The sequence below is a fragment of the Triticum aestivum genome, chromosome 1B, assembly GCF_018294505.1.
Source record: "Triticum aestivum cultivar Chinese Spring chromosome 1B, IWGSC CS RefSeq v2.1, whole genome shotgun sequence".
NCBI lineage: Eukaryota > Viridiplantae > Streptophyta > Magnoliopsida > Poales > Poaceae > Triticum > Triticum aestivum.
The window spans coordinates 259,171,506-259,182,223 of record NC_057795.1 but is presented as its reverse complement, the minus strand read 5'-3'; the positions used below and the strand labels follow the sequence as shown (position 1 = coordinate 259,182,223).

The 10,718-nt window shown below is 44.0% G+C and overlaps 1 long non-coding RNA gene across 9 annotated transcripts; it reads left to right on the top strand.

Moving 5' to 3' along the window:
• The first annotated feature begins 5,409 nt into the window (after positions 1 to 5,409).
• Positions 5,410 to 10,003, top strand: LOC123118465 (uncharacterized). Of its 9 annotated transcripts, XR_006458047.1 has the most exons (6): positions 5,418 to 5,901; positions 6,359 to 6,481; positions 7,079 to 7,215; positions 7,644 to 7,713; positions 8,670 to 8,858; positions 9,521 to 10,003. It is a non-coding gene; the product is annotated as an uncharacterized lncRNA (long non-coding RNA). The 9 variants fall into 9 exon arrangements; XR_006458053.1 differs by having other exon boundaries at positions 5,410 to 6,481; positions 7,079 to 7,473; XR_006458059.1 differs by having other exon boundaries at positions 5,414 to 5,661; positions 5,788 to 6,481; positions 7,079 to 7,713.
• Positions 10,004 to 10,718: the final 715 nt, after the last annotated feature.

Sequence of the window (10,718 nt, the reverse complement as noted above, 5' to 3'; positions counted from 1 at the left end):
TTTGACCATGAGAGCGTGTAACTCCTGGATACCGTAGGAGTGCTTTGGGTGTATCAAACGTCACAACGTAACTGGGTGACTATAAAGGTGCACTACAGGTATCTCCGAAAGTATCTATTGTTTTATGCGGATCGAGACTGGGATTTGTCACTCCGTGTAAACGGAGAGGTATCTCTGGGCCCACTCGGTAGGACATCATCATATGCGCAATGTGACCAAGGAGTTGATCACGGGATGATGTGTTACGGAACGAGTAAAGTGACTTGCCGGTAACGAGATTGAACAAGGTATCGGTATACCGACGATCGAATCTCGGGCAAGTAACATACCGATAGACAAAGGGAATTGAATACGGGATTGATTAAGTCCTTGACATCGTGGTTCATCCGATGAGATCATCGTGGAACATGTGGGAGCCATCATGGGTATCCAGATCCCGCTGTTGGTTATTGACCGGAGAACGTCTCGGTCATGTCTGCATGTCTCCCGAACCCGTAGGGTCTACACACTTAAGGTTCGATGACGCTAGGGTTATAAAGGAAGCTTGTATGTGGTTACCGAATGTTGTTCGGAGTCCCGGATGAGATCCCGGACGTCACGAGGAGTTCCGGAATGGTCCGGAGGTAAAGATTTATATATGGGAAGTCCTGTTTTGGTCACCGGAAAAGTTTCGGGCGATATCGGTATTGTACCGGGACCACCGGGAGGGTCCCGGGGGTCCACCAAGTGGGGCCACCTGCCCCAGAAGGCTGCGTGGGCCATGTGTGGGAGGGGACCAGCCCCTAGGTGGGCTGGTGCGCCCCCCACAAGGGGCCAAGGCGCAAGGGAGAGTGGGAGGGGGCAAACCCTAGTCCAGATGGGCCTTAAGGCCCACCTAGTGGGCGCCTCCCCTCTCTCCCCCTCTTGGCCGCCTCCCCAAGTCCCATCTAGGGCTGGCCGCACCCCTTGGGGTGGGAAACCCTAAAGGGGGCGCAACCCCCCTTCTCCCCTATATAAATAGAGGCCTGGGGCTGCCCATAAGACATGAGAACTTCTCCTCTCGTTGGTGCAGCCCTGCCTCTCCTCCTCCTCCTCTCCCATGGTGCTTGGCAAAGCCCTGCTGGATTGCCATGCTCCTCCATCACCACCACGCCGTTATGCTGCTGTTGGATGGAGTCTTCCTCAACCTCTCCCTCTCTCCTTGCTGGATCAAGGCGTGGGAGACGTCACCGGGCTGTACGTGTGTTGAACGCGGAGGTGTCGTGCGTTCGGCACTTGATCATCGGTGATTTGAATCACGACGAGTACGACTCCATCAACCCCGTTCACTTGAACGCTTCCGCTTAGCGATCTACAAGGGTATGTAGATGCACTCTCCTTCTACTCGTAGCTGGTTTCTCCATAGATAGATCTTGGTGACACGTAGGAAAATTTTGAATTTCTGCTACGTTCCCCAACATACTTTCCATTCCTTGATGAGGCCCATTAATGATAGCTTGCATTAGGAAGAAAGAAATCAATGTAGATGCTTTAGAGCAAATATAATAGTGGGCTTATAGCCCTCTTACATCGCATTTTTGCCTATGTGGAGAAGAGAAAGATGAAAAAGTAAGGGGAGTAAGCTCTCATGCAAAAACCTAGTTACCTGCGAATTGCAAGACAAATACAATAAATGTGAAGAAAAAGAAAGAGAGAAGGTGAAAAAAAAAAGTAATGTTATAACCAACCTTGTAGCCCACCCTACTATATGAGTGACTAGATGATGCCTATACATGACATGGCAGTTTCTTATCCCATCAACTAGCTATACTATTAACCATGCTCTTAATTTACCTTTTCTTATGGATGGAAGGCTATCATTGTTCATTCCCTTAGGCTGGTCATAGTGGTAGTAACATAGCTAGTAACATAACGCACCCAAATATAAATTTTCTTATGTGGCAAGTAGTTAATGAGGAGAGAGATGCTTAGAGTAACCTAATCAAGAGATAAGAGAAGAATGTGACCACAGGCCTCCTCAGAGCTCAGGCACTCTCGGCCGTTGGATCATTTCCCTTGATGCGTTTCTGGACGTCAGATTGAGATATGGATGAACCTGGGCCGTTGGATCTGAGGTAAACACTGCTGAAATGAATAGTAATGGCAGCAAAATGTAAATGCCATGCCCCCACCAGGGCATTTTGGTCATTTCGCGTAGGGGGGGTATAAAAGGCGGCCGCTCCCGTGGCGGAGACCTAGCCGCCGCCTCCTCCTCCCGCACCCGCTCATCCCTCCCCCTCCTCCTCTACGCCTCCTCCACCCTAACCCTAGCAGCACCCCACGCCGCCGCCATCTCCTTCACCGAGCCCGCCAGACCCCCGCCGCCCACCTCCCCTGCGTCGTCGCCGTCGTCCACCACCACCGCCACCACGGCCCCATCCTCTTTCCATCCCTGCCAGCCCCAATCCCCTCACCTTCTCTCTCCCGCACCCGCTCGTCCCTCCCCCTCCTCCTCTACGCCTCCTCCACCCTAACCCTAGCAGCACCCCACGCCGCCGCCGTCTCCTTCGCCGAGCCCGCCAGACTCCCGCCACCCACCTCCCCTGCGTCATCGCCGTCGTCCACCACCACCGCCACCGCGGCCCCATCCTCTTTCCATCCCTACCGGCCCCAATCCCCTCACCTTCTCTCCCGTGGCCAGTGGATTCGCCCCTTGGGGGGTCGATTCCTCCGAGTCGACGGTCTGCAGGGCTGGCCGGGAGTGGCACGTACCCCATCAGCGCGTCGGTGGCGACGGCCCCGCGGGTCGAGGCTGGCCCCCAACGGCGCTGGCGCTGCGTCGGGTACTTCCTTTGCCGGCGCCACACTCCACCCCTTCTCCTCCGTGTTCCTCTCACTGCCTATGCCGCAGGTTCCTCTCCCTTTCCCTCCCTCCCTCACTCTTTCTCTCTCTCTCTCTCTCTCTCTCTCTCTCTCTCTCTCTCTCTCTCTCAAGGCTGACTTGCGGCTTGATCTTGTTTTTTAGGTTGCTGCTCGCGGTTGGTTGCAAGGATAGGTGTTGCCGTGGTCAATTTCTCCTAGGAAGGTTTGTCTTCAACCTCTGGAGGTTTGTCTTCAACTATGCTCCGAGAGGTGTGACGGTCTGAGAGGATACAATGGGATGGCTCCATATGCTAGAGTGCTTGGTAGCCTGTTGTTAACTCCTGCTCATAACTCATCAATTTGTTTTATATGTGTGCATATGGACAAATTAGTGGGCATGATTTATATGTGTGCATATGGCCAAATTCGCTAGGAACAGAGTGACCCCTCTCCTTTCCTTCCGTTTGGTTTCACTTCGTGCCATCATTTGTTTTGTCAACGGGCACAGAAAGAAAGGGAGGACAGAGTGCTTCTTGCCTAAGTTAGTGTTATATTTTTTTGTCTGAATTTTAGTTTACATGACACGACACCCAGTGGCATATAGAATGTTTTCAACTGTTTTTGGGGCAAATGACAATTATAGTAATTAAAATGACCCCATTAGTAATATCTGTTATCTCTTTAACTAAGCCTTAGAAATCAAGACATGTGATAGATGACGTGCGGGTTTTATTTCAGAATATTGTTAGCCCAACATGCATGATATTCGTGCATTAGCCACATGTATGTTAGTCCCAACTCCCAAAATGACCTCTTTTAACTATAGATGGTACCACTAAAATATTTTGAACAACATCTAAATTTCTCATTTGCTTCTCTGTTTACATGACCCACGATGCACTTGATTTTCAAACTAATAGATTTGGAAACAATAATAGTTTTGGTTTGTTTTTATTCAACAGCAGTTGCATATTCTTGCTATAATATGTGATATAGTCTGTTCTGACTATCATGCTTCTTAATTTCCAACATATTAATCCAACAATTACAACATAGCCTGATAGAGATTCTTATCTTTCACTCATTCTTTGGTTTAATTTTTAACTTGGCTGTTTTCATGGTTTGTTTGTGCAGCCATGCATCTACAGGATGGTCTGCCCATTGCTTACACATGTGAAAAGCGAGTGACGCATGTCAAGCTGCTCGGAGCTCAGGGCACGTTCATCAGCTTCAGCTGCATCAGTGCAACTGTAAGTATCTTTGAATTTGTAGTCAACTGAATACAAAATCTCAAGTGTATATTTTCTTCTGACATGTTTATTTCGGTTGTGTGTGCTTTTGGCTTCTAGGAAAATGCAGCGCTGGTCGATGGTCCTGCTGCCCTCTTGTCCGACATACATTTATTTATGTATTTGACGCACCTGGTTAGTTCATATTGTTATGATGTTCAAGAACAACCAGATACTATAGTTAGTATTCTACTCTACGTAGCCTCTTTGTCCTGGATAGTACTGAGGACGAATGGTAAATCTATATATGTGAGCTCAGGGTCTTCATGGTGATGCATGTGTTTACTGCTGTTTGGCTTTTTCATTTGTTACTTCTGTTTGTGATTCATCTAGGTGATGTGCACTCTACATACGATTTAGACCAACCGATGTGGACTCTACATGCATCATGAAGCCATTCTTTTGCATGCACATGATGTAGATGTTTAGGCTCAACTCCGCGGTTTGGGAAGTTCTTTAACAGACCTCTGGTAGATTTTCTGATGTTTAGCAACACATTTCTGCAGGGTTCCACATGCTAACCTTGGCAAGCACATACCACAGGATTGTCTTCCTCTCTGGCCGCTTCCACACCGTCATGGATGTTGCAGACCTCATCCTCAAGAAGCTCCTCTACCAGGTACAAACATTCAGATTCACGCCGTCTCCCTCTCCCTTTGCATCTCTGTAAAAATAGGGTAAACATTTCTTGAGAAATACACTCTGTTAACTGATTTGGTTCCTTCTGTATTGACCTGCGCAAAATAGGATCAATGAAACCATTGATAGTAATCAAGAGTATAACTATATGCTCGCTTCATGGTGCTTTACCGCAAGATGTTTGATATATTCTCATATTGTACGTTTAGCTTTTTGGTAATTACCGAATTGTTTTCTTTTTCAGTGTTCTGCGGTGATGGAAGAGGTTCTAATGATCTTCCAGCCAGGGAGGAAGTGAACTCACAAAAATATGAGGCAGGTGACATGATCCGCTTGCAGCAAATCTTACTTGCTCCCTATCAGGAATTTTTCTTTTCTCATGTTGTTGAGTAATGGGAAAAAAGTAACGATGCAAGTTGAGTGATTGATAATTAGTATATTATAGGTCCTGATTTCACTGTTTAAATCACAATGTAGTCATGCTTGAGGTGGATGTGTATAAAATTCTGTAATGACTGTATGTTGCTGCCAACATGTGCTTGAGTTGCTCATGTTATCCTAAATGGCACTCCTTAGGATTTCTTGAGCTGGTAAAATTATAACGGCTGTCCAGCATATACGGTTGGTCGCCTTGGTCTCAAAATGTGCAGGTCAGGCATCTCCCCCTTTTAGATAAAATCAATAATACCAACTTCATTAAGCTTTTGAGGTCGATTCGCCTTTGCCAAAACAGGAGTGAAATATTTCTAAAAACAAAATAGGAGTATAATTAGTTCAACCTAAAAACTACTGTGCAAAAGGGGCTTTCAGCGGGTGTCATCATCCTCAGATTGGTGCGACAGATCCACGCAATCGAGTCAAGCCAGTCATAAGTCATAACCCATGGCCATTATCGAGGCGTAGCTGAGTTGGGGTAGTCGAATAGATCTGGCCTTTGCTTATTCGGATATCATCCTCTCCTCCCTTTTGCATATTCTTATTTTTCATTTGATTTGCGCGTGCATGCATGAGGTCTCGTCTCATCTCTGCTTGTGTGCAGGAAGGCCATGGAGTAGCTGCTTGGTTCAAGGGCATGCCGTGGCTGCTCCCTATGTAGAGCGCGTGGCCGGAGGAGCTGACCCTCCTCACGCAGCCAGGCCAGATGCAGCGATGGGTATGATTCATGGCTGCCTACTACTGCCCTCCCTCCCTCCCTCTCCCACTCAGATGTGAGTTGGATTCACCTTGCAACTGTACAGGCAGTATGAACTGCAAGTAAAATTGATGGTTCAACTTAAATTTGACCAAAACTGCAACATCCTCCATCATCCCCCTTTGGATGTTCAGCATACAGAGAGTTCATTGGCACACGGATTGCTGAATTTGAATATCGTCATTGTAATCAACTTTATGTAGCAAATTTAATCGTCCCTGTTATGTTACCCTACAACACCCTCATTGTTGTCATGTTACCTTGCAAAGTCCTCTCATTTTAGTCCCAACGTCTCTTCATAGTGATTTAACTGACAGATATTTGAGCTGGGCTTTTTACTATACTTCTGGTAGCTGGTTCTTTTCACCAATTTTCATCAGGTCTGTACTCTGAGGGTTACTTTCATTTGCATTGAAAGCTATGTGGGTCATTTGTCACGGCCACAGATGCGGCCCCGGAGCTGTCGGGTTAAGGTAGAGGCCTGAGTAGCCGACATCTACTGCGTCCTCTTCGACGCCGTGCCCAACGCCAAGTCTGCCATGTAAGGGGCCCTCATGCATGCTCCATATCAGTACTTCTATTTATCTACTAGCCTGTTGTTTGCCGTGTTTGGGAGTGGCGGGTTCGGGTGTGAGAGATGGGCTTCAGGGTTTGGTAGTTCCTGCGGAGATCGGATATTCTGTAAAGGGATATGTGTTGTAGTCTGGTAGTTCTTGGTATCTTTTCCAAGGGATATTGTTGATAGTTGCAGTCTGGTGATAGTTGCAGTCTGGTGATTGTTTTTATCTTTTAGAAGGGATATTACTTCTACAAAAAATGGCCAAGGGAAGTTCAGTTCAAGCTAAGCATACAATTTCTGAATTAGATAAAGCTGCAGATAGAAAAAATACCACTTCTCATGCACCAAGTGATCCCCAGAAGGTAGGTTATAGTGTTCTACTGCATGACAGGCTGTGTATTTTCCTTTATAAGGAGTAAAGTTTTCCTAGCATGCTTTGTCAGATTAATATAATTCATGCACGTGGCTCTGCGATTTTGAAGTATCCTCTGTTCTGTTTCTTGTAGAGCTGGTTACATTCCACCTAAGGTCTATTCAGCAAACATGTTTGGGTTTGTAATGTCTGATTTAATTCTACAGGATAGTTTCATGGAGGTTGATTCGCCTGTGACAGATTACGCTCTGTACCAGTTCGGCACCAGCGGCGCCGTCGTCGCCGTCGCCACCACTGTTACGCATCCGCTCGGTCAGTCAATTGCGTAGGGTTTTTAAAAAAGGTTGTCCATCTTGAACCGTAATCTGTTCGACAGTGTTTTTCTAATTCCCTAGGAAATTATTAGTCATTTTTGTGTTTGGAGATACACTGTTAAGGTGACTAATAAACTTTCCTCCTTTTACAATGTACAGTTCATATATAAGTTCATATATTGTTTTGTTCACATGTATATGAGATACATGGTTATGCCTAATACCTGAAACATATGAACTGAGAGCCGTTCTTTTCTTCCTGGACATGTTGTTATCTATTTCCTTTGGTATGGCATCTCCTTTTATATTATTTAACAAAATTCTTTGCTACCAGTGAAATATATATTATTGTGCTGCTGATCTATTTACTTGATTGGCTCTTTGATGGACGTCTCCTTCACATGTGTCTTTCTTCTACCTTTTTTGCTGACCGGTTGTTCTCGCTACTCCTTTTCAGTTCTTCATGTGTACAGGAAGAATAGGAAGCAAAAAAGGGAGGTCAGGAGGACTTGTGTACACATGATTAGGTCGGTCATGGATTTGTGTAGCTAGCTAGCTAGCATGGCTAATCTTATGTGGCTGATGCACAAATAGATCGAGTGGCACTTTAAATTTTCTCCACCTAATGATTTTCTTGTTATTTCCTTCTGAATACTTAGCCAAGCACTGTTTCATTCGTGTGAAACTCAAGATTTGATAGTGGCAACCTCAAAGAGATAGTGGTGCATGTACATATCTCACAATTTGACAAATAGTTAAATTCCCTATATTTTAGTATTTCTTTCTTATTCCTATTTCTGGTGACTAAACTGGATTTCTATCCTTTTGCTCCTTGAGTTCTTGATGGAATCAGCACTCAGTTACACGAATCTGTTTTAATTTGTACGGATTTGAAGGAGCTTTTACCATTTCCATCTATTTTAACTGCAAGTATATTCAGCTGTATTTTTTTATTTCGGTTTGCAAAAACTGGCGTCGGTCATGCTCTTGAAATCATTACCACGAGTTATATTTGTTGATTTCTTATAGTTTATGTATTTCTCAGAGCTTGTTACCTATTTATCTTAAATGTTACCTTGCTTTGGCATTTCAGAAACATTGTAGTTGCTTATTTGTATTCTATACTTTTGGGTGATTTTACCAGTACCTTGCTTATGTTTGTACAGTACTATTGGATATCCGATGGAGCTTTCATTGTTGTACTGCTTATTCCACCCCTGGCTTTGCTTTCCCCTTTTCTGGCTGGTCTCGATGCACTTTTCAGCCGAGGACCCAAAAGATATCCCGTGCCCCATATTTCTACACTTGTAATACTACTTCTGTCCCTGTCGAGTTCGATATGGATATGCCCCAAAATGTATTTTTATTTTGTTAAACAGTTTAACGCAACTTAGTGATAAAATATGTCTTCTATTTATGTACGCTTCCTCTCAATCACCAATATGGTCCCAGTTATCCATGTTTATGCACGTGTTATCTGCAGGTGGTTATGCTGGTTTTATCTTTTGATTGGTTGTTAGCCCCCTACAAGAGTTGCCACAATATGAAAAGGCTCCAAAAGGTGTCACGGTCAGGAATCTTTTTTCCAGGCATCCAGTGATGATCAGGTAACCAAACCATATCACAAGATGTGTGTTTGTGTGATCTGGCAAAGTAATGCTCTTCTTTTATGGTATGTGGAAAGTAATGCTCTCTTTGTTTATTCATTTTTGGAGCCATTAAATATTTTTGCCCTCATAATAGTTTTAGATGTTATGCCTTAGCATATTATATCAACGAGAAGTGAATGTGTTTTAGCTCGTATCTTCTAAATTAGTGTCTTCCACCGCATATCAGGAATTAATGGTTCATATCATGTTTTGTATTTCTGTTATATCGTGTACTTCTTCAAAATTTGTATCTCAACCTAGACTTCTTAGTGATACTTTTAGTGGAAGAAATTATATTTCTTTTCGAGTATGAGGACTGTTATTTATTAACAACAAGTATTTATCACCTTTAAAAAAATTAGTCTCCTTATTAACAGAAATACACTGATCCTATTCTACCACTATAATTTAGTTCATGTGCTGTAGCCATCACTGTCATTGCAATTCCTACAGATATGGAATTCTCATACTAATGCCGCTAATATATTTGCTCAAGAGGTCTCAAATTGAAAGCTAGGCATACTCTTCTTCATAAATCGTGTTTTATAACCAGATCAACAAAGTTTTTGTATTTCATGATTGATAGATGAAGTCATGTTTGCCAATGTCACCCAAAAATACACTAATTATTTTTCATCCTGGGCTCATTTCCATGCCTGCTCTGGAATATTTTCCTACGGAGAAGAGGGCCACAATACCAATTGGGCAGACTTTGTCAAGGCGGCAGGAATAGAAGAATAACATATACTCAGATAAGGATCTTCGCCTTCAAGATTATAAGGGGAAATTATTGCTCACTGTCCTGTCCATATGCTTTAGAAGGAAATCACAAGTGTATTTTCTATACAAAACCATCATGTGGTCATCTATATTACAAACTATTCAGACCAGATTCATATGGAATGGCACTCATGGTGGTAGTTGAACCAAAGCTATCTATCAGTACGCCTAACTATGGCTTTGTAGTTTTAGTGCATCCACTGCCACTATGTTGGCATTTGCTCTCTAATGTTCCTGCTTGTACTACTGAACTTAATGTCAACTAATTAGCTTTTGCAATCTCATGGCTGCATTGAACTTGATGTTGCCTTACTTTTGGGGCTGGTTAGTTTTGTTGGAAATATGCCCTAGAGGCAATAATAAATGGATTATTATTATATTTCCTTGTTCATGATAATTGTCTTTTATTCATGCTATAATTGTATTATTCGGAAATCGTAATACACGTGTGAATACATAGACCACAATACGTCCCTAGTAAGCCTCTAGTTGACTAGCTCGTTGGTCAACAAATAGTCATGGTTTCCTGACTATGGACATTAGATGTCGTTGACAACGGGATCACATCATTAGGAGAATGATGTGATGCACAGGACCCATTCCTAAGCATAGCACAAGATCGTGTAGTTCGTTTTGCTAGAGTTTTTCCAATGTCAAGTATCTCTTCCTTAGACCATGAGATCGTGTAACTCCCGGATACCGTAGGAGTGCTTTGGGTGTACCAAATGTCACAACGTAACTGGGTGACTATAAAGGTGCACTACAGGTATCTCCGAAAGTGTCTGTTGGGTTGACACGGATCGAGACTCGGATTTGTCACTCCGGATAACTGAGAGGTATCACTGGGCCCACTCGATAGTGCATCATCATAATGAGCTCAAAGTGACCAAGTGTCTGGTCACGGGATCATGCATTACGGTACGAGTAAAGTAACTTGCCGGTAACGAGACTAAACGAGGTATTGGGATACCAACGATCAAGTCTCGGGCAAGTAACATATCGTCTGACAAAGGGAATAGTATACGGGGTTGCTTGAACCCTCGACATCGTGGTTCATCCGATGAGATCATCGAGGAATATGTGGGAGCCAACATGGGTATCCA